This window comes from Monodelphis domestica, chromosome 7 (genome assembly GCF_027887165.1).
Source record: "Monodelphis domestica isolate mMonDom1 chromosome 7, mMonDom1.pri, whole genome shotgun sequence".
NCBI classification, from domain to species: Eukaryota; Metazoa; Chordata; class Mammalia; order Didelphimorphia; family Didelphidae; genus Monodelphis; species Monodelphis domestica.
In genome coordinates, this window is record NC_077233.1 from 9,378,779 (window position 1) to 9,402,872 (window position 24,094).

Here is a 24,094-nt window from a genome sequence, read left to right on the forward strand (position 1 = left end):
TGTTGCCCAGGATTAGCCTTGTAGAAATGACTGAAGTAACAAGGGGGCTGCTTTTCTCATTTGTATCTGTAGTAGCGGATTCAACAAGCCACTTAACTTCCCCATCTGTAAAATGGGGCTAAGGCTACTTAGAGTACCTACATCTCCTTGCTGGAGGGAGACTTCCAGAAAACACTGAATCTGCCTTCTGCAGGTGGGACGTAGTGATGGTTGTTACTCCCGATACTGTATTTGGGGGTAGTGCTGGGCACAATCATGATTGCTAACCTTTGTGGCATTTTGAAGATCTGTAAAACAGTTGATAAATATTATCTCATTTGATTCTCATGATAATCCTGGGAGGTAGATGCTATTTTTATCAACCCATTTTACAAATGAGGAAACTGAGGCACAGGCACATAAAGGCATTGAACAGCTAGTATCTGAGGCAGGATTTGAACTCAGTTCTTCCTCCTTCCAAGTCTAGCACTCCATCTACCATGCTACCTGTCTTCCTCCATCCAATATTTAAACAGTGACAATGAAGATGGGTCTCCCATTAACAGTGATCATAGCTAGTAATTCTATGGCATTTTAACATTTGCAAAGTCTTTACAATTAATGTCTCATTTGATCTTCACAAAAACCCTAGGAACTAGGTGTTATTATCACCCTTTTACAGATGAGGAAACTAAGGCAAACAGGGTAAGTGACTTGCCCAAGGTCACATAGTTAGAAAGCATAGTGACTCTGAATCAGGCTTTCTGTCCACTACCCCACTCTGTTGCCCTCAAAGTGTTGGACCTGGAGTTAGAAGACCTCAGTTTAAATTCTGCCTCAAGCTCTTACTCATTGTATGTAAACCTCTCCAGACTCAGTTTCCTCATCTGTAAAATGGTTCACAGGATCATTGTGAGGAACAAGTGAGTAAACATGTATAAAGTGTTCTCAACTGTTTAATCCTATTTATTATTATTAGACAAGCCAGGATGTCCATGTATATGAGCATGTGTGATGAGGTGCTTTCATCTTGGTAAAGTGCATCATGAGAATTTTATAGCACTAGAAGCTGAGGCAGGCACTGTGGGCATTTTTACCCAGTTAACCTCAGGGCACCCAGCGTGTGTTGTGAGATTGAATCTGCATCTTCTCTACTCCAAGGCAGCCACTGAAATGAAAGTTGTAGCACAGTGGTGAGCAAATCCCTCTTTCTCCTGTGTCTGAGGCAGGATCTTGTTGACCATGAGAGCAGCTGTTGATCACACCATATTGGAAATGAAGCATCTTGGGAAAGGATGGCCAGGAGTTCCAGCTAGGGAGGAATTGGGGATGAGGTGCCAGCCATCTCCCAAGCAGAAAGGAAGGTCCTCCAGGGAAGTCACTGTTTTGTTTTTTATCTTTGAATACTTTTTCTTGGTATCTTAGTGGGTCCACACTCAAGTATTGGATCTGCTTTGTCAATCTACACTGATTAAGTACCTACTATGTGCCAGGCACTGTGCCAAGTACTAGGCAGAAGGGACAAAAGACAGCCCTTGCCCTTGAGGAGCTCATGATCCAATGAGGGTAGACAACAAGCAAACAAGACTCGTGCAGGATAAATAGGAGATAATCAATAGAGAGAAAGTGCCAGAATTAAGAATGGTTCTGGGAAGGCTTCCTATAGAAGGTGGGGTTTTAATTAGGACTTGAAGCCAAGAAAGACAATAGAGTGGAGGAGAAAGACTATTCAAGGCATAGGGGCAGCCAGCAAAAATGCCCAGAGCCAAGAGATGGAGTGCCTTGTTCATGGGGCAGAGTATGTGGAGCAGTGAGGAGTAAGAATGGAAAGGGAGGAGGAGGCATGCTCTGAAGGGCTTTGAATGATAAACAGCATTTTGTATTTGATTCTAGAGGCAATAGGGAGCCAGTGAAGTTTATTGATGGGGGGGTTGATGTGGTCACCCTGCATTTAGGAAAATCACTTTGGTGGCTGAAAGTATTGTGTATTTCTCCTTCTGCTCATTTCTCTTGAATTTTGTTGTGATGTATGGAAGTGCTGATGATTTGGGGGGGGATCGTCTTCCACTTATTATCTTGAACCATTTGTTGTTGTTGCGTGTCCGGGTCTTCAACCATCGTTGTATTTAAAAATGGTGTTTTCAAGATCCAAACCTGTTTTTCATTCCCTTGATTCCCCACCACCTGCCTGATTGCTTTAAACTACATATCTCAAACTGTTTTGAAGCCTAATAATGAGAGAAGTAGGAAAGTTTGAAATATTTCTTCATTACATATTGTACTAACTCTCGGTTTCATAATATATTTGTTGGGACAACTCAGTGGATAGAGAGTCAGTCCTGGAGGTTCAAATCTGGCTTTAGACATTGCCTAGCTGTGTGACCCTGGGCAAGTCACTTAACACCAATTGCCTAACCTTTTACTGATCTGCCTTGGAGGTGATAATTGGTATTTATTCTAAGACAAAAGGTAAGGATTTATATATAATATTTATGCATATATAATTATTGGAACAAATAGGAATGAAATCTTTTATTAAATTATGTTATATATAATATTATTTTACAATATTATAAATTTCCATATATCTTATAAAATGTCCACATGTGGGAATTTTTGGGTCCCTACCTTGCTCTCACTGGCAATTTCTAACTGCCCCCAAGAAGACCTCCCACCCCATATCTCAGCAGTTTGTAAGCACCCCTGTTACTGGACAGGGGTAATTACAGACACAGTTCTACAATACTCCAGTTCTTCTGGGTATCTATATTGTACACCCTCCTGCTGAATCCCATGATCCCATGCCCCTATGAGGACTCCCTTCTCGCCTTCCTCCCTTCCTGGGCATCCCTGCATGAAAAGGTATTGCACCATTCAGAATTACAGTTCCTCAATTGTGAATAAATTCTTCACTTTATTTACTGACCACCTACTTGGTCTCAGATTTTTGTATAGGTGGGCATTGTTAGCAAGACTTAGAAAAAGGTTTCCTTTCCTCTGTTACTTGGCATTTTTTCATTTTCATTTTTTTATGTCAGTGGATCTTATATTAAAGGCATTAAAATTTACATATTGATGTGAAATATTTTTCTTATATTTATTAAATTAAGATATTCTTTCATTCTGCCAATCCTGCTATACATGGCATATTATCAAAAGAAAAAATTTAGCTGATAAATTGATATTGATTCTGTTTGCCAGGGTCTTATTTAATGTACCCATGTCAGGAGTCATTAATGAAACTGAACTATAAATTTCTCTGTGCCTGGATTTTGAGATCAGTGACATATTTGGCTACTGGAAAAAAATGGGTTTCTATTTCTTTTTAAACCCTTTCCTTCCATCTTGGAATCAATACTGTTCCAAGGCAGAACAGTGGTAAGGGCTAGGCAATGGGGGTGAAGTGACTTGCCCAGGATCATGGGAAGTTTCTGAGGTCAGATTTGAACTGAGGACCTCCCGTCTCTAGGCTTGGCTCTCAATCCACTGAGCCACCCAGCTGTCCCCTGGGTATCTATTTTTGAAAACAGTTTTTATTTGTTTTGCAACATATAATTCATATTCAATATATCTGGTCCTTGTACCTTTTAAGATGAGGGCCCATTAAATGAGATATTGACCTATTTAGCTCATCTATTTTCTTTTTTTTCCAATTTAGGAATTTTTAGAAATGCTAGTATAAGCAGCTTACATGCTTGTTTTGGTGGCATATAACTGTATAGAGTAGTCTCATAGTTTATTTCTTTTATATTTCTCTTTTGATAATTTAATTCTATTCTATATTGCTTTTACTTAATTTTTTAGAGAGTTGCCTCTGGTCCTGACAATTATAAGTACATCAGAAGCTGACCCTGAACCCTGGTATTTTTTTATTTAAATACTATGTTACTTCTCTCACAACTTCATAAGCCTTTTAAAGATAGGTCTGTGTATTATTTGCTAATTTAATTACTTTCCCCCAATATTTTGTTCAATTTATTTAATTCCTTTATACTTTCTCCTTTTATATTAATCTATTCATTTTTAAGTTTCTTAAACAGCAAACTCAATTCAATAATTTTATTTTTCTCTCTTGGTAATATTTGTTCAGGTATATAAATTTGCTTTTGAATACTTCTTTGGCTGCATCCCATAAATTTTGATATGCTTTATTTTTATTGTTGTTATCTTGCAAATATTGTGTTATCATTTCTATGAATTGTTCTCCAATGCAGTCATTGCTCAACTAGTAATATTACTCCAGAGAGATTTATAGCTTGATCATATCTTCCTTGTTGATTAGTATTCTTACTACATTATGATCCATAAAGGTAAGGTTTTAAATGCTGTCTTTCTGAATTTATCTATAACTTTTGTGCCTGAGAATAAAAGAATTTTTGTGAATGTTCATATATGTTCTAATTTTATCATGCAATTCTTTAACCAAATCTATTTTTCAGCTCTCTATTCTTTCTTGTTAATAATTTTGTTATATTTGTCACAATCTGTTAATGTAATATTGAAATCTCCCATTCTTGTTGATTTTATAGCTAATTCTTTTTGCAATTCCATTAACTTTTCCTTTATAAATTTAATTGCTATACCATTAGCTGTAGAAATACTTAACCTTGACATTTTCTCATTGCCAATTGTACCTTTCAGCATGAGATAATTATCTTGATTATCTCTTAAAGTTTTCTTATTTAAATACAACTTTGTCAGATTTCATCACTGCAACTTGATATTTTCTGTAATTAGCAATTCAGTCTGCACACAACTTTTATCTTTAGGTAAGTTTGAAGACAATATATCATTAAGTAATTTCATTTTAAATGTTTTATATTCTTTTTAATAGAGATTTAAATTTACTTTAAAGTCATAATGACTAAGTTTGACTTCCTCTCTGTAATTCTTTAAGGATTTTTGAAGGGATAAAATCTTCCTTATACTGCTAACATGAATTCCTCCTGAAGTATATCATAAATATATAAAAACCCTTTACCTTCCATCTTAGAATCAATACTGTGTATTGGTTCTAATACAGAAGAGTGGTAAGGGCTAGGCAATGGAGGTCAAGTGACTTGCCCAGGGTCACCCAGCTAGGAAGTATCTGAGGCCAGATTTGAATCCAAGACCACCCATCTCTGGGCTTGGCTCTCAATCCACTGAGCTGCCTTGCTGCCCCCCAAACACATACTTTCCATACACACATACTTAACATATTGAATTCTATAAGTTTTGTGACAACTTGGCTTCTTCACCATGATCCCAGCTCATACACTATTTTGGCATTTCATTTCTTCTCTCTGCCCTACCACTTCACTCTAATGTCTTTGTGAAGTCCCTTCTAATTTAAATATTATGATTTTTCTTTACATGTTGCAGCCTGTTCACAAAAGAGGCAGCTAGATGGATTGACCATTGGCCTTACTCTTGTTAGTCTTCTTTAATTCTGTGTATCTGCAAACTGTCCCATTTTTCAATATTTCTAGAAAGGTTTGTTAAACTTTCCTGAAATAGACATTATAGATTTGGGAAAGCCCAACACTCTATATTTTTTCTTTGATTTGAAATTCAGCTCTGTAACTTTTGTTTTGCACTGGCTTCATTTTGCTGCTTCTATTTATTATACCACTCTTTTCTTGAATTAAATGCTAATACTACTTTTCATCCAGTCTAGTGTTTCATTAAGATTTCCACAGATATTTCTAAATTTTCATTTCATCTTCACCCTGTCCTTGGAATCCTTAGTTGCCCCTAGCTATTTCATTAGTTCAACATTCAATTTGATTCAAAAACATTTTAATTAAGTGTTTGTATACAAGTTACTGTACTATTTACTGGTGATACAGACTTTAAAATTGGTGATGGCCCTAAATGAGCTTATTTAAAATAGAAACAAAAAAACTGTTACCTTTTATCTTAGTATCAGTTCTAAGACAGAAGAGCAGCAAGGGCTAGGTAATGGAGGTTAAATGACTTGCCCAGGGTCACACAGTTGGGGATTGTCTTAGGCCAGATTTGAACTAAGTCCTACTATCTCCAGGTCTAGTTCTTTATCCATTGTGCTACCTAGTTAGTCTTCTGAATGAGCTCATGGTCAACATTTCATCTCTTGATATTTTCATATCATTTTGTTGTGGTTTAGAAAATAAAACATTTTTTCCCCTGATGATCGCATCATTAGTATTGTTTCTACTTGTTTTCTTCTGCATATTTTTTTTGTCCTCTCTGATGTGTGGGCTTTCTTTTGTTTGCTCATTTCTCTAGGAGGTTTTCAAATTATCTTTTGAGCATTTCTGGCAATTTTATTTCACCCTGTAATTTCTCTTGAAGTTTTGGAGGGGAGATATTGAGGGGTTGGGCTCCCTTGTGATTGCCTTCTCATTCTTCCATTTCCTAGGAACTGTCCTATTATCTCTTTTCCTCTTGTTTCTTTAAAAGCTATAATTATTCATATTTTGAAATGCTTTTATTCTCAGTTATGTTAATTCATATTTGGTCATCCCTGAGATACTGGCTTTGATTTGTCTCTAATGTTTCCATTCAGCAAATATTTAGACTTTATATATTTTTGCATCTTTACAAGACTTTGTTTAGCATAGGAGCTCATTGTTGATGATGCTGTGATATCAAAGAGAGAAGACTTTTCTTTGACACATCCAATTCACTCCCAGTTTTCCCATTTCCACTTTTATTATAAGATCACTTTAGACCTTTGCTTGAACATGTTTTTAATTATTTTTCTTTACTTTGAGGCTTCTATATTTTAAAATATGACATGATTTGTTACTTTTATAAAATGTAGGTCTTATGTTGCTTATTCTAATTTTAAACCTTTCTCTCAATGTTTTATTTTGCGTACAATTATTTTGTTCATTACTTCTAGTGTATAATGCACTGGGGTTTTCTCCATGAATGTTAATTTCTTTTCTTTTTCTTCTGTTCTATTTTTTAGATAGAAGAACATGGGGGTATGGTGTAGTTCTCTTTCTGTCTTTCCTCCTGGCTTGCAAAGTTTGATGCCTCTGAAAAAATTCTACCTTTTCTATATGTTTAGAAGGAAACTGTCACAATTCAAAATTTTTATTTTTATGGTCTTTGTTGATATCCGAGAATCCAAGATACATTTTTAACTCTGACTAAGGAGAGCTCGGTGGGGAAGTAGATAGAACACTGGTCATGGAATCAGAGAGACCATAGTCTAAATTCTACCTTAGACACATTAGCTGGGGACTTAACCTCAATTTTGTGAACTAGTCTAAAATGGGGAGAGTAGTAGCAACTAACTCATGGGGTTGTTAGGACGATGAACTATAATTATATAAGTAAATACCTCTGCAAGCTTCAAAGTACTCTCTAAATTGTAGCTATGATTATTGTCATCATGATTCCTAGAAGTACAGAAGTCACATTAATTTTTTAAAATAATGAGTAATTATTTGTTCAGCAAGACCCAGGTGGTAAGGGACAGCAACTATCCAGGAAAAGGTGATGAGGGTGAGACTTCACATGAGAAGAAAAGAGTGTGTAGATGGGAGATATGTGGAGGTAGAATTGTGAATGATGGCAGCAGATTGGATATAGGATGAGGAAGCTAGGTCGTGTGGTGGTTAGAGGACTGGACCCGGAGTCAGGAAAATCTGAGGCCAAATTGAGCTTCAGATACTTGGAGCTATGTAATCCCGGGCAAGTCCCTTAACCTCTATTTACCTTATTGTCCTTGTCTATAAAATGGGAATAACAATAGCGGCTACCTCCTAGGGTTGTTGATAGGATCAAATGAAATAGTATTTAACTGGGGAGTGAAAAAGTTTGCTACCTTTAAGGTGCTATATGCCTGCCATTAATTATAGTTATTACTTATTTTTTTAATAATTTGGTCCTTTCTGACTCATCATGATCCCATTTGGAGTTTTCTTGGCAAAGATACAGGAGTGATTTGCTATTTCCTTCTCCAGATCATTTTACAAAAAAAGAAACTGAATCAAACAGGGTAAAGTGACTTGTCTAGGATCACAGAGCTAGTAAGTCTATCTGAGGCTGGATTTGAATTCAGGTCTTCCTAATTCCAGGCCTGGCACTCTATCCACTATGCAATCTACCTGCCCCCTAAATGATTATGAAGTACTCCTCAATTGAAGTCCATTGGTGTGGATTCTCCCTATTGGTAAGGATAAATGTCACCAGTGTGTGAGGGCTGAGCAGAGCTGTTTAGAGCTGGACAGCTCCAGCTCCAACCTTCATCTCCAGTTAGCTTGAAGCCCTTATGGCTTCATGGGGCTTCTTTGTCAGGATGGTTGGCTCCACAGTTTCTACGAATTGAACTCTGTGAGGATTATCTGTGTCTCCTGTAACTGAGGACAAATAACCCAAAGCAGAAACAAGCACCCCTCTCTCAGGCCCATTTCTCAGGGCTGTGATAAAAAAAAAGAACAGCAGCTGCTAAGAGTACCTCACTTGGTCTCACTATTTTTAAAAACACGGGGGGGGGGGCAATCAGAGGGGGCTACCCCATGTGTAAGAATGCAGTGGCCTCCCTGTTAGGCAAACTGAGTATGCTCAGGGACTAGGTGACATTATCATCCTGATTATTGTTGTTGTAATTAAAGAAAGGTTAACTCTGAAGTTATAGACCTGGGTCTCTAGAAGGATGGTGATACCCTTAACAGAGAGAAGGAAATTTGGAAAAGGAGTTTAAGGGAGAGATAATGAATTCTCTCTTGGACGTAGAGAATTTGAAATGTACCTAGGCCATCCAGTTTGGAATATACAATGGGCAGTTGTGTCCATCGGACTTAGTACTTAGCTCTGTGCCAAACTAGGCATTTACTGTTTGTTGAATGACTCACTGACACTGGAGAAAAAGTTGGGCTTTGTAGAGCTCTGAGCATCATCTGAATTGAGAGAATAGAACTCAGGAGAACTCCTGAGATCACTAAAGGGGAAAGTATCTAGAGAAAGAGAAGAGGCCCCTGGAGAGAGGCTGGGAATGTACTGGTTTTAAGGCCACAGATAATGAACCAGCAAGGGAAACAGAGAAGGAGCAGGTAGGAGGAGAAGCATGAGGGCAAAATGTCACAAACCCTAGAGAAGTCAGTGTCCAGGATAAGAGTGGGGTCAGTAGTGTGAAATGGATAGGGAAAGACTTGGTCTTTTTTTTAATAGGCAGCAAGAAAGGAGCCAGTAGATAGGGAAATATTACATAAGAGAGAAAGAGGGAAAGGGGAAGGAAAATCTATGTGAGTGTTTTTGTGTGTATGAGAGAGAGAGAGAGAGAGAGAGAGAGAGAGAGAGAGAGAGAGAGAGACATGGAGATAGAGACACATACAGATGGGAGGTAGAAAAGAGGAAGGGGGAAAGGAGAAAAGGAGAAATTGTGAGAGAAGAAGGAAGGCTTGGAAGAGTCTCTGTGGAAAATGTGGTGGGGATTATGCCATGGATACCATTTTGTCTCAAGAGGAAAGCAGGCTGACCTCCTATCTTAAGCTCTTCTTGTAGGTGGCCCTAAAGTGTTGAATAGAGCTGTAACGGGGAATAAAGAGAATGAGAGTTGAGGGGCTATGTAGGCAGTAAGTAGAGTTGGGGATTCCTATCAAGTATTCATGGTGGAGAAGGGTGAGCAGGATTCACAGGGGACCAATCAGAGAGCAAGCAGACTTGATGTGGCAGTTAACATAGCATCATGGATTCATCATTTAACACAGTTATACATAGTTAACATAGTATCATGGGATCACACATTTTGAGCTGCTCAGGCACCATAAATTTCATCTGACCTAGCCTCGAAGAGGTTAGAAGCAAGATTTGGAGCTGGAGGATGGGTGTAGGACTGGGGCTCCCAAGATTAGACTCAGCACAAAATGCAGCCTGGTGTAACGTACAGAGATCATGGGAATTTACGTTTGAAGCTGGAAGGGCCTTTAGAGATCATCTCATGCAACATCCCTATTTATAGATGAGTAAACTGAGATTTGTATGAATAACTGAGTCAGAATCCATCCAAGGCAGGATCTGAATCCTTACTGATGTCATGCTCCATATCCCAGGCAACTTTCTTAGGCAATGAAGATTTGGTCTTGGAGTAGTTTCCAGTTCCATTCTCCCTAACCTCTCAGTTTCCTTAGACAATTCCCTAACTCTGTGGGGAGAAGAAGAGGTGCTCAGCAGCAATACAAATGCAACTTTCTCACCAAGACTTCTCCATACTAACGATATGACAGACCTAGAAAAAACAAAAACAAGACAAAAGAAAACAACCCTGCCCCACATCCCTGACAAACCCAGAAACAAAACAAGCAACCGAAAACGTCATAATTGATAATGCGATCATTCTTTTACCTCCTGTGACAAAAGATTAGGTTCTCCTACCATGCTCTTGGATCTTCCTATTAGGAGCCTTTAAGACAATTTCAAAAACTAATTTATGCTGGGTAGAGGCTGACAATTTGTAGAAGGTTGGAGGCATCTTTGGCTTCAAGTGGGGTGGGCTGGTGGAAAGCTGTAGTCAGCAGCTTCAGCGTGTTCTTTCAACCCTGTCTTGATCCTTCTGTTAATCTTGGACACAGACTAGGGACTAGTTTAGTCTAAGGTTCTTTGTCAAGTAAGCATAAGAGAGTGGTGAAAAGAATTTGGAGGTTGATTTAAGTATTAAGAAATACTTTAGCTGTCTTCGGCAAACCTCCCTCCTCCAATGATATTTCAATATCTGATAGCTTTTAACTGATCTTTTCCTTTTTTTGTCTCTTCATTGTCTTCTTTCAAGTTTCACCCTTAAGTGCCCTTGGAATGATCTGGCTCAGTTGAGTCTCTCTCCAAGCTTTCTGTAAACTTCTTTGAAATGAAACTACATTATTATGCACATTTATGGAGCAGTTTAGAAGTTAAGGGAAGAAAATAAATACTAACTTAAAGAATAGTCTACTGCTTTTTCCTTCCCTTGCTACTATGTTTGCCTTTTAATTTCCCTTTTTGGCTATTCTCTATTATGGCTTGATGTGTATTATTTATTCTTTGCTTTTACTCTTAGGTTCAAATAAAGACTTTACCTTTTACACCTAATTGGAGGCATTCATTCTCAAATGAGCATTCATTCTCCTTGTGTAGGTATATAAAATAGATGGGAAATTAGGTATAGAGAAGTTTTTAAAATAAGGATTACATGATTTTAAAATGTTACCTGATTTTCCCTGATCTGTCATCTGTTTCCATGGAAATAGAATTAGAAGATAGCTGCTAAGGATTTGTTTCGGTGCTGGCTCTTGCTTTCTTTCTATGGCTGTTTCCATAGAAATAGAAATGAAGTCAGTAGGATAGGAATGCTCCCAGGTAGAGGGGTAGAAACTACCATCTCTGAGCCCCTATCTTGGACCTTGTTCTGATTGGGAAGGTTTTGCCTATAGGAGCTAGGCTACTTGATGGGGAATAATCAGTTAACTTTTGGAGGATTTAAAGATATTCAAATGAAAAATATGATTCACGTTCACTATATTGTTCATTAAATGTTAGATTGATTAAATCTTCCTTTCTAAAGTTTTCTTTGGATACCTCATTGAGCTTTGGAGGTGATCCTATACTCTGGTAGTGAAGGGCAAAGCCCAGGCAAGTTGGAAAAGGATCAAGTGTGGGCCTAATGAAGGATGATGTGTTTGCTACCTGAGAATCAGTACAGTTAAGTTCAGAGTATCATTATCCAATTGGCTGCAGAGGTATCAACTTTTTGGTGACAGGGATTCTCAAGACCATCTCATAATTCTTAGGATCACAGTTTTGGAGCTGAAAGAGTCCTTACAGGTCATTCTATTCCCTGCTCCTAATTTTACAAATAGAGAAATTGAGTCCAGGAAGTGTCTTGCCCAAGGTCACAGAGGCACTATATATAGAAGGCAGATTTCTCTGATTTCAAAGTTTTTAATGTCCTTTGGGAACATACCCACCCTGGGGCCATCTTGGATTACTGACTTGCATATGGAACAGAGTCTCTCAAGATATTTTGCTGGCTTTTCAGAAGGATATTTTATGATTTTCTCCATTCACACCTTTCATTATAAGAGTTGAATCAATGACTCACTAGATGCTTATTAAGCATTACCTAAATGCTTGGCCCTGTGCTATGTGCATGGGGTCAAGGCTCCAAAGGATTCTACTAGAGGGGAGGTGCTGGGGTTCCCAGGACCTGCCCTGTCCATGGCTTCGGAGGTCCTCTACTAGGTGTGGCAGCAAAGGCAGATAATGATGAATGGGACAAAGCTTTTGTATTCAACGCTCAGCACAGGTTTCATAGGAAAAACTGCTCCACCTTGTTTGAGGCTTGGTTTTATTTTATACCCTCATGGTCACACATCTACTTGGCATATAGTTTCATTTTCAACATACATGTTTCCATAGATCCTAACAATAGATACAAAGCCCAAGGAGATAGTCAACAAAACACTCTTGTTAAGTGTGGGGTCAGAGGATAGAATCAACATGGCCCAGTTTTAGGTTGGGGAATTCTGAGCATGGATTTGCCAGAAGTTTTATGCTTAGAAAAGAGAGTCCTATCTAAGTGGGTACATAAGAATCCTTTGTTTTAATTTTGTGAGTAGAATCTCTTGGCAATATTTTTGGGGGACAGAGTGAGACATCTGTATTAATCCTGAAAGCATGTTGCTCTCATCTATTTTTCCTGGGACTAAGTAAGAATAATAATCATAGCAATTGCAATAATGATATGTTAATTAAGAAAGTCACTCTGGGAGGTCTGAGTGGGTGTTTCCATCCTTCCTTGGGGCCACTTTGCAATCCCTGATTTCCACCTGTGACCATGTCAGACAGTGTGGCCTTGGTGGCTCCCAATAGGGAAACTGCTCTTTAATTCAGGTATTTAGCCTCACTTGGTCCCAATAGGAGATAAAGACACTCAGATTTCCTATTTTTGTTAGCATATGAATGGAATAACAGAAAAAGAAAAGGTTGATATTCTCAACACAGATGACATATAGACTTTTCTGATTTTTTTGCTCTGTAAGTTCAATTCTAACTTTTTGCATTTTTTACTTTTTTGTTATCAGAAAAATTGACCTAAATCAGCAATCCACACAGGAAAATCCAAGTGGATGAATGATGACAGGAACAGTAATATTTATATTATATATTGTTATTATTACATTATATTGTTATTTATACAATATATTATATATCATAATATTATAATGTATTATAAAATAGTATTTATATAGCCTTTTGGAGATTTTCAAAGCCCTCTAGGTTTTTTCATTGAATCTCCACAGTAATCTTGTGAATTGAGCACTCTGTTTCAATTTTAGAGATGAGAAAATGGTGGTAAACAGAGTGACTTAATCAGGGTCATACAATGAGCAAGTGTCTTAGGCAGAATTTGAACGTAGGTCTTGCTTACACAAAAGTTCAGCACTTTCGGTACTGTACGATCACCCAATTTAAAAATATTCTTGTCTGGGCTAAGACTTGTGATGGCCTCCTCAAAGAATACATCTTGGAAAGAGAGTTTGGATGGACAATGGGCCAGGGCAGACTGGAATAGGAAGAGAGCAGGTTGCATGGCCCTGATTTAATGACCAACATCCGCCTGTAGCAAAGGTCCACCTGTTTTAACAGTGGTATTCTGTTACGTGGTAATGCCACACACTGCTGGTGCTACTGACTAATATAGCAATGATGCTACGTAGATGATATAATATTACCACTTGCTACTATGACTGATTAGTGTGTTATTTAGACCACATATATGATATAATAATGCCACCTATTGCTACTATTTATTAACTTATTAATCATGTCACTTATATATGATATAATAGTGCCAGCTATTTTGACTACTGATTAATATATTAAGTCACATATGCAATGATGTCAGCTATTAGTACTACTACTACTAATTAAGCCATTTATGTGATATAATACCACTAACAATTGATATTATTTATGCCATCTTTATAATATAATAATGCCATATACTATTACTAATCAATACATTAAATATACCACATATAATATTATAATGCCACATACATGATGCCACAAATATAATATTATATACTACTGCTAAGTAGCAAATTAATTATGCCACTTATTTAAAATAATGATGTAACTACTTCTTATTGTTGTTCAGTTGTGTCACTCTTCATGACTCCATTTTGTGTTTTCTTTACACAGATACTGAAGTGGTTTGTTATTTCATTTGTAGGGATTAAAAATTAATGGTTTGACTAAAATATATGAGAATTATAAATAATAATGGTGGTCACCAATTCAAAGTATTATTGCTCAAAGTTGAAATGACCTTTAATAGCTTTATTTACAAAAGGGTTGGACAGAGTAAAAGCAGAGAAATACAAAAAGAAAAAGAAGACATTAGCCTATCTAACTAAATATTGCTCTGGTGCTCAACTTAGCCAGGACTTGTTGACCTTCAACCAGAATTAAACTCTCTCCAGAAGACAAGAAGGGAAAGCCAGCTATTCACTCACCCAATTTCCCTCCAAGAGGCAGGTCAAGATGATGACTTGAGATGAAGGTGACTCCTGAGGCCAACTTTCTTCCTTAAGCCAACTTTATTTTTGAAGCTGAGCTTTTCTTGAAGTTGGTCTCCCCACAGCCCCAGAAATTCAGGGCCTTTTATAGTGGCTTCATGTCCCTTCCCTTCTTTACAGGGGCCAATCACAGCTTCCAAATTGCTCAGCACTGCCCAGGGGGACAGTGTCTGTAGGATCCACTTTTCACCTTTTGGAGGTGTGGATTCTCATCAAAAGGGTTTACCTTTCCTGGCTGATCAAGTTTCTGAGGGTGTGAATTCTCTAAGTGGTTTGTGAGCTCCTCTACCTAGTTCAAGCTTGTGTTGATTCAATCAAAAGGTAGACAAAAGAGAGCTAATCCTGTCTTCACAATCTGGTGAGGTACTTAGTTAGGGGTACTTAAGTTATTATTAACCAAAGTGTTAACTCCAACTAGGCAAAAAGAATGAAGGATTCACTTTTTACAAGTGTAAACTCAGAATAGACAAAGAGAACAAAGAATTTCCTTTTCACACCTTTTCCAGATCATTTTACAGGTAAGGAAATGGAGGCAAACAAGATAAAGTGATTTGCCCAGGGCCACACAGCTAATAAGTGTTTGAAGCCAGATTTGAACTCAGGAAGGGAAGTCATTCTGAATCCAGGCTCAGCACTTTATCCACTGAACCCCACTACTAATTAATATAGGAACAGATAATAATTCGAATGTAACAATAATATCTAATATTTCTATAGGGCTTTAAGGTTGGTAAGGGATTTCCATATGGGTATGCATGAGTCATGGAAGGCCACAGTCTCCAGGGAATGAAAGTTGAGGCATGAACAACTTCGCCAATGACAATTGCTCAGGAGAAGCAGCATCAACATACCATCTGTGAGATATATTATTGCAAAGAAAGTGGGCTGGTCATGGGGAAAAATAGAATGGCCACTCAGGGTCAACCTTTGTTCTGCAATTCTGAACATGAAGAGGGTCTCCAGATTGTTGAATGGACACCCTGTGGAGAGGCCACAAGCAAGAGTCAGAAGCCCAGAAGGAAAAGGCATGGGCAGGTTGTGACCTTCATGGCTGGAAAGGAATAGAAACAAGATAAAGAAGGAGAAGAGGAGAGATGAGGGAGTAAAGGGGAAGGAGAAAAGGGGGAGAAAAACAAAGGGGGGAGAGGGACAGAAAGAAGGGGAAGGGAAGATGGGGAGAGGGACAGAGAGAGGAGGAGGGAGAAAATAGGGGAGAAAAGGGACAGAGAGAGGAGGTGAGGGAGGGAGAGAAGAGGCATCCCTCCAGGACTTACTGTGTGTCAAGCTAAACTTGACTTCTGCTTTCTCAGCCTTAGTTCCCTCATCTCTAAAAGGAGAGGACTGGCCTAGATGACCTTCTGGCCCTCCATGCTAATCTCTTCATATTTTGATTCTTAATTAATTGACTCTGGATCAGGAATCTGCCACCTCACTGAAATATTTTCGATTTACATAATCATGGACTCAGGCTATGTTTTTATCCTTTAGTAATTCAAACAGTTCTGTCCTTTCATCTGAGGGGACATTCTTCTCTAGACAAATTGTAGCACCTCTTATTGCATATGATTTCACGAGTGGGTTTCAGCAACAGCACGAACAAATAATAATAATAATGATCTCCAAAGGTATCCTCTGGCAATGAGTCTCTAGGACTTTGGTTCAGCTAGTTCTTGGACAACAGTATGTGGCAGGTCTGTCCTTGAAGCCTTCTCAGCTTAGATCTGGCAGAGTTTACACTCGGATGCTCGTCGCCAAGGACCTGGGGTTGCTACCCCACCATGAGGAGGTATCAGAGAGAGCCTGCCGTGCAGGCTTCATGCATGTATTTAAATTAAGTCTGCCTGCTGTCCTAATAGAACAGTTGGCCAGAAGCTGACTATGACTAATAGATATCATTAGCAGAAATAATTTGTCAAAATAAAAATAAGTCCTTTGTGAAAAGTGATGTTACAATAACAAGAAGTAGGATCGAGGAAAGTGTCTGCTCCTGGAGTGCCGAGGGCACGTGGTCTTCTCTAGAGGGTAATTGGACGCGTGGTCCAGAGTGTGCCGGGCAACCTTTTCAGTTTGCCCCTGTTTAGAGGGCTGAGATTAGCCTTGGTATGAAGTCCCAGAAACTCGGGAAGGCAGCATGGCGTGGACTTGGAGATGGGACACGCAGGGTTCAGTCCTTGCCTCTGACTCTCACTAGTCACATCTGCCAAGTGTGAGGGAGTTAGCCTCAGTGATCTGGTGCAAAGCTAGATTTGTGATCCCATGACTGGCATTGTGGGGGCACCTTGAGACAGATCTGGTCAGCAGGGCGTTTCATCCTGAGTCAGGGATCCAGTGATGCTGAGAATCAAAGGATCTGAGCAAGACCAGTGGAGAGCGCCAGGGAGAGGTAAGCAATGGCAGCCGCACTGGGATCTTCACAATGCACGGTGAATGTGAGAAGACCTCAGTCTGTTGGGGGGACCTCCTGTGCTGACTTTGTGGCACTGTGCTGCTTATCCTTGGAGGGGACACTCACCCTGAGGAGATGGCACTGTGGTCAAGGTGATATAGTGAAAGAACACTGGCCAGAGGACTGGAGGTTCCATTCTTCCCTCAGTCATTCACCCCCTGGGTGACTTGGGCACATTATTTCATGTCCTAGCCTCAGTTTCCATATCTGTCAAAATGAGGTGGTTGGATTAGATGGCCTCTAAGGTTCTTTCTATGTCAAAAGCTGTGACTTTGAGAGTAATGGAGTATTTTGATTTTAAAGATCTTACCATAAGCCCCCAGTGACTCCATTATTTCCATTGTGAGTCATGGCTCTGGAGATGAGGACCTCTTTTCTTATTGGTCAGCTTCCTTCCCCACAGTGGACCCTATGGCTGCTGCCTCTGTGTCTGCTCTTCCATCTCTCTTTTTTAATTTCTGCTGCTGGCAAAGAGCACTTTGGATTTCTCCCATCATCTGATCCTCTCAAATATTTCCCTTTCATTAATGTTTCCTCAGGAGTTCAGAAGTACCCCAACAAGGCAAGGTAGATGGATGTTAGGGAGAGGGGTGGAATTAGGTCTGGGAATCATTGGTATAGGGAACTCCCAGGTGAGGAAATTCTTATTATTTAGGCTGTCACCTTCCCTGCAACTTACTCTCTTAGCTAATTACTAGGGGTTCGAAGGTTAAATGACTTGTCCAAGGTCATGGATGCAGGGAAGATTAGAGGTTCAAGGTGGATTCTTAATCCACTCTACCATGCTGCCTCTCCAGAATTCTTGTTTTTTTAGGTCAGGAAACTTGGCAGCTGAGATGTGAAGACTTGCCTCCCAGTCACAGAGTTAGCAATGGGCAGACGCTGTGTTCTAATCCAGGTGTCTCCTGACACCAAGGGCACAGACTTTCCATCTCAAAAGAACACTGAGTCTGTGGAATCCTCACCATCCAAATATGAGGACTTCTTTGAAGGGGAAACACAAATCAAAGAACCCCTCCGCTCCCATGTCCTAATTGTTCTCTAATCAGTTTAGAAAGTGCATGATACTGAAATATTAGAAGAAATCCAGTATTTCTTTTATGTGAATCCATGTTATTCATTGCATTTGGCACCTATCTGTTTAAATGGGTTTATATATATATATATACATATATATATATTTGATTTATAGGAGATCAGTTCATTATATTTTACAAAAAGCACGTCGCTTATTTCTTATACTTCATCTTTTAATTAAGAGGATCTTTGACCACTGAGCAACCCTATCACTGATATCTTCTAGCCTCCTCTTCTTCCTTACCATGATCCTAACATTTATAATGTTTGCTATGGACCAGGCACTATGCTAAGTGCTTTAGAAATAGCATTTCATTTGATCCTCACAACAATCTGAAAGATGAGTGCTATTTATTATCCCTGTTTTACATATGGGGTACTGAGGCAAATAGTGATTTTTTTAAAGTGACTTGTCTAAGGTCACACAGGAAATATTTGAGGCCAAATTTGAACTCAGATCTTCTGACTTGAGGCCAAGCACTCTACTGACTGTCTTACCTAGCTATCCTCATTTCATAGTTATAGAAAGGAGAATTTTCTCTAATGGAAAGCCATGGAGTCAGTGAATCACAGGACTTGCTGTGACCTCATTTCTTGTCTATCCCACCATCTTCATTTGACAATTACAGAAGCTGAAAAGAAAAGTGACTAGTACAAGGTCACACATCTCTGCTAAGTACTGTTAGGGGACTATAGCTGTACAACTGGAAGGGGACTTAGAGGCCAATTCTTTGGACTCCCCTCATTTTGACAGAGGTCAAGTCTCTTGCCCAAGGTCACACATTAATATACAGGTAGCAATAACAGAACCAGAATTTGAGCCCAAGTCCTCTGTCTCCTCATTTGATGTCCTCCCTGTCTCTCTTCTTCTCTCTTCTCTTATGCCTTAGAATTTCTTAACTTTATGGATTTCAAAGAGTTTCTTTGCATCATCTTAGCAAAACTTCTGTAGTTCATTTCCTTTGATTTTCTTTCACTTGTACTGAGAACAAGGGACAGAAAAATTCAGAAGAGGGGAAATAAATATGATGCCATACATTTATATGGTGATTTTTAGAAATGTTGATGCAGGATTAAATTTGTTAAATTTAAATTAAATTTTTGCACACAGTCACAATCAAAAGAAATGGCAGAACCAAGAGGAAAGGGCAAAATTCTTCAGAATGAGGTGCAATGGATGGACAACTCACAACCCAAATTAAAAGTCATAATTGGCAAAAAAAAAAAAGAGAGAAAGATGTTATCTTGATACAGAGAGGATAAATCTTCCTAGAAATCGGGGCTGTCCTCTGATTTTGTGCTGCCTTTAGAGTGACTGAATCCTTATCATGCAAAGTCTCTAAGTGAAGACTGGAGAAACATTTGCTGGGCATGATGTTGGGTAGGGTACCGCTCCTGTATATATTGGATTAGATGGCCTCGCAGGCCCCCTCCAACATGAAAGTTCTATAATCTGGTGATCTTTCTTTCTGAAAACTTCTTGGATGTGTTTGAATTACACAGTGGCATCAGACTGATCCTTAACTGGAAGTTAGAGCTCTAAGGGAAGATCCTGTTTTCTCCAACCCATGTGGATGCTGGAAGAAAAGTCACACCAGATAAATAGACAAAGTATGTATCAGTTATCTTCAGAGGCAGAAATACAAGCAAAGCAATCAAAGTAACCCTGCCCTCAAGGCGCTTACATTCAAATAGAAAAGAGCAATTTCTGCAGGGAAGAGGGAAGAGTCAAGTGCAATCCATGCAGAATTGTTGGCAAAGTAAGGGGAAAACTTCTCTCAAGGAGCAAGAAACACTAGGAAAAATTGGGGTGGTGGGCAAAATAGGGAGATACTTACTTGAAAATAATTCTTCATAGATATTGCTTGAAAACACTTTAAATAAGTTTACAAAGGCATTGACTCCAAAACAAGCAATAGCATTCATATGAAAAATAATGTTTCCCCGCTTGGCTTTGTGCAATATAAACATTTATAGAGTGACTTTAATTCCCCATGGTGATCTCTCATTTACAAGATAATCATTTAGAACTTCCCTAAGGGATGACCTAGTGGATGTTGCTATCAGCATAGCCTGGTGGGAAGTGGAGCCCTGAACTGGGAGGTTGGATGTCTACAATCTATTCTGCTACTGATGGGTTGTGGCCTCACCTCTCCGGGCTTCATCTGTTGTACAAGGGCACTGGACCACATGAAGGTTAAGGTCCTTTCTAGCTTATCTATGATTCTCTAAATCTTTTACTGGATGAGAAAAACTGGGAGATAGAGAAGAGGAGAAACCTGGGCAAGGTCAAAAAGCAAAATACAGGCAGGTCCTGATGGACACAGAGAATGAATCCCCTGAAATAGTCTCATGCATCTGAAGTCATACTATTTGTATGATAATTATGTAAAATATGGCCATTGGTTCCAACCGAGTAGAAAAGGCAGTTTGAATTAGACTAATGTGTTTGCTGCAGGTGATTCATTATTTGAACTAAATAATGAGCAACTAAAGAGACCAAATGGATGGACCAAACTAGGGTGCCTCAGCTGGACCTAGAAGCCAAGTTTCCTGATTTCTAGAGCCAGGGTGCTTTTTTAAACCGAACCATCATCTGTCTTAGGGTAGATTCCAGAAGCGCACTGAGGTAGTGGTTTCCAGGTCCTGCTGGATTAATAGTTAAACTCAGCGTGGTGACGTGACGGACTGAGGACTGGTCTAAGCTCGCGTTCAGTCTTGCTTCTGACCCCACTGGCTATGCCCGTCCTCTAAGTTTCAGTTTTAATTTTTGGATTCACCTCCCTACGGCTCGCTTCTGGGAGCAAACATGACCACCCAGAGCAGCTCTAAAGCCTAACAGAAGGTGAACTTCCTCGTGGTTTTCATGAGTCATGGCTGATCATTTTTCTTCTCTCTGTGGACAGCGGATGGTGCTAAGTAAAGTTGAAAGCAGTAGAATGGCTGACATTTACAATTCCTACCCTCTGCTTATTGTGTGAAAGGGTCCAGCCCCAGGGTCATTAATCACGCTGTCAGCTAGAACAGCAACAGAGCCCTCTCCTTCTAGAGAGGAACTTTCTAAAGAAATCGAGCTGCTGTGATGAATAGATTCTGGACCCCAATTACACTGGTGCCATTAATCCCGATCTCCATATTTAATAGTTTCAGGGACCAGGGGACTGTAAAATTAAATCAACGTTGCCATGAAGGAGTTGGATCCTTCTGGTTTCACCTTCTCATCCCAGAGCCCTGGGAGTTATTTCAAAGAAGTCTTTTTGGAGTTGGCGTTTAAAATAAGGAGAGTGCCATAGCCTGGAAAGGCTAGAAACCTTCCATTTGAATCCTGCTTCAGACCCCCGCTAGGGCTCGTGACCTCTTCCTGAGCTTCAGTTTTCTCAGCTGTAAAAATGGGGCTAATGATAACTGGAGCACAAACTTTAGAGGATCAGAGAGACTCAGAGCTCCAAGGAGCCTCTCAAGCTCCTGAATTCCCACCGCGGTCTTGCAGATCCTGCCATGGAGGACCAGAGAAGGCGATTTGCCTAAAGCCCCCGGCAGGGCAGTCAGCAGGAGAGCTGGGATTTGAAACCAAGTCTTCTGACTCTGAAGGTCTCCCCACGTGAGACTCCGAGGAGATAATGCTTAGAAAGCCCTGACAGCTTTAAAGCTCTATACAAATGTCAGCTGCTATGACTGACACAGCCCTGAAACGTCCTCCTTGCCAGGCAAGTTTACTTAAGGAGGCAGATAATTGGAGGGAATTTTTATTTATTTATTTTGTGCTTGTGCAGCCAGATCTGTCATTTCAATGGCGAAGGGCACTTCTGGTTGAAAATGCATAGATCAGTTTCCCGGAGGGTTGGAAAGGCAGGGGATTTGTCGCCCAGCCAGTATATGTCAGCCTCCAGACCTGGACCTGGATCGTCCAGACTCGGAGTGTGCCTGTCTAGTGCTGTCTCTTTCATGGATTGTCACAGGTTCTGAATTTTGAGTTTCAACTTTCTTCCAGAATTTTAAACCTGATCTAGTCAGCAAACATCTAGTAATCACCTGCCATGTGCCAGGTACAGTGTTAAGCTTTGGAGCTGCAGAGAGAGGGAAACACTAGTTTTTATTCTCTTGGAGCTCCCAGAGGGAGAAATTGGTTGTTTTTCCATGCTAATGCCCTTTGCATGCTCTGTCTTCTTCGCTCTTTTTTTGGCTCTGAGTTAAGAAAGGACCGAGGAAGAAGGTGATGGAGACACATCAGATGAAGGAGCATCATCCTTCTTTTCAAGCTAGGTTTTCCTTCTGCATCTGTTTTTATTCTTGGACCCAGAATATTTGCAACACTGCCTCCCTGAGGACCATTTCTCAGTCGCAGCTCTTTTCTCTCTCTTCTCTTGGAGTCAACTGAGGGGAGGCCACATGCCATCATGGTCAGGGTCAGGAAAACCTGGCTTCCGGTTCTCCCCCAACCATGCCATCTGATGACCTTGGGCAAGTCACTTATCTGCTCAAAGCCCTGCTTATAACTTTCTAGGACCATTTCTAGGACCATTACAATAATGTTCTGCTCACCAACTGCAGCCCCTGTGAAATCATGGTGCTAAGTCCCAAACCAAAGGAAATCTAAATAACTCTTAGGGAATCATAATGATAGCAGTAAACATTTATAAAGCATTTCCTTAGTAACCCAGCCTTCCTCCTCCCCACATCCCAGCTGCTAATGCCTTCCTCCTTAAGATTACCTTCATATACTCTTTAGATAGTATATATATATATATATGTATACACACACACACACACACACATATATATATAAATATATATATAGAGGTATTTAGCTGGGTAACCCTTGATAAGTCACTAAATCTCTCACTTAATCAGCCTCAATTTCCTCATCTATAAAATAGGTCTAATGACAGCACTTATATGAGATAATATTTGAAGTATTTTGAAAACTTTTAAGTGCAATATACATGTTAGCTAGTATTATATTTTCCTAGATATTTGTTATTATGATGATATTTCTTAGATTTTAGTGACATTATTACAATTATATGTTTCTAAATATTTATATTATTATATGCCTCTAGTTATCATTATTGTACATCCTTATATATTATTATAGTAGTGTTATATGTTGCTATGTATTATTAATATTACCAGTATTATATATCTCTATATTATTATATGGCCCTAGACATTTATTATTACATGTCCCTGTTGTTATGTGTTCTATGTCCTTAGAAATTGATTTTATAATGCCCTTATATATTATTAGTAGTTTTATATGTCCTTAGATATTTATATTATTATATGTCCCTTAATATAATGTATCTCTAATTATGTATAGTTGGAAATTCTTGAACCCATAAAAACTACATTACCCAAAATTCCTTTCTGTATTACCAAGAATCCTTTTCCCTTTTCCTGCATCCTCTTTTTTTTTTTGAGTGATTGTTTTTAAGTTTGCTGTAACTCCTCCCTTGCTCTCTTCTTTCCCAAGTGGGTTGGGTTAGCACCTTTTTTAGCTAGTTCTTTTTTTAAACTTTCATTATTATTAATAAATCTTATAAATATAATACTTGAGTTATTGAATATTAATTTAAACCCCCCAAATTATTATTATTAGTCCTTAGATATTTCTCCATTAGAATGTAAGCTCCCTGAGGACAGAGACTCTTGGTTTTATTTTCTATTTATGCCTTTCTTTGTACCATCAACACAAGGTACAGTACCAGAGACATAGTGCTTATAGACTTCAAGGTCTGCAAAAGCACTGTAGTTATTAACTCATCTGATCCTCACAACAACTTTCTGAAGTAGGTGCAGCTATTGTTCCCACTTTATAGATGAGGAAGCTGAGTTTTCCCAGGGCCCCACAATTAGGAAGAGTCTGAGGCAAGATTTGAACTCAGATTTTCTAGTCTCTGAGTCTAGGACTTTCTCTACCACACCACCTGGTTATCCTGATTCTGATTTTGCTTGAGATTGGCCAACAACTCAATTTTTTCCTGAACAAATCTTTTGGGGGCCTCCTAGGAAAAAGAGAACAGATTTCTCTGATTCTTTCATGCAGCAATGTGGTGTTGTA

The 24,094-nt window shown here is 39.2% G+C and overlaps 1 protein-coding gene and 1 long non-coding RNA gene across 2 annotated transcripts in view; both read left to right on the forward strand.

Annotated features, from left to right (window-relative positions):
• The window catches only part of CACNA2D3 (calcium voltage-gated channel auxiliary subunit alpha2delta 3), a 1,058,263-nt gene that overhangs the window by 47,418 nt on the left and 986,751 nt on the right, over positions 1-24,094 (forward strand).
• Positions 15,800-24,094, forward strand: part of LOC103098088 (uncharacterized) — a 38,030-nt gene continuing 29,735 nt past the window's right edge. Inside the window, exon 1 of the long non-coding RNA XR_008913307.1 lies at positions 15,800-17,523. This is a non-coding gene — a long non-coding RNA (uncharacterized LOC103098088). The remainder of the gene's footprint in view (positions 17,524-24,094) is intronic.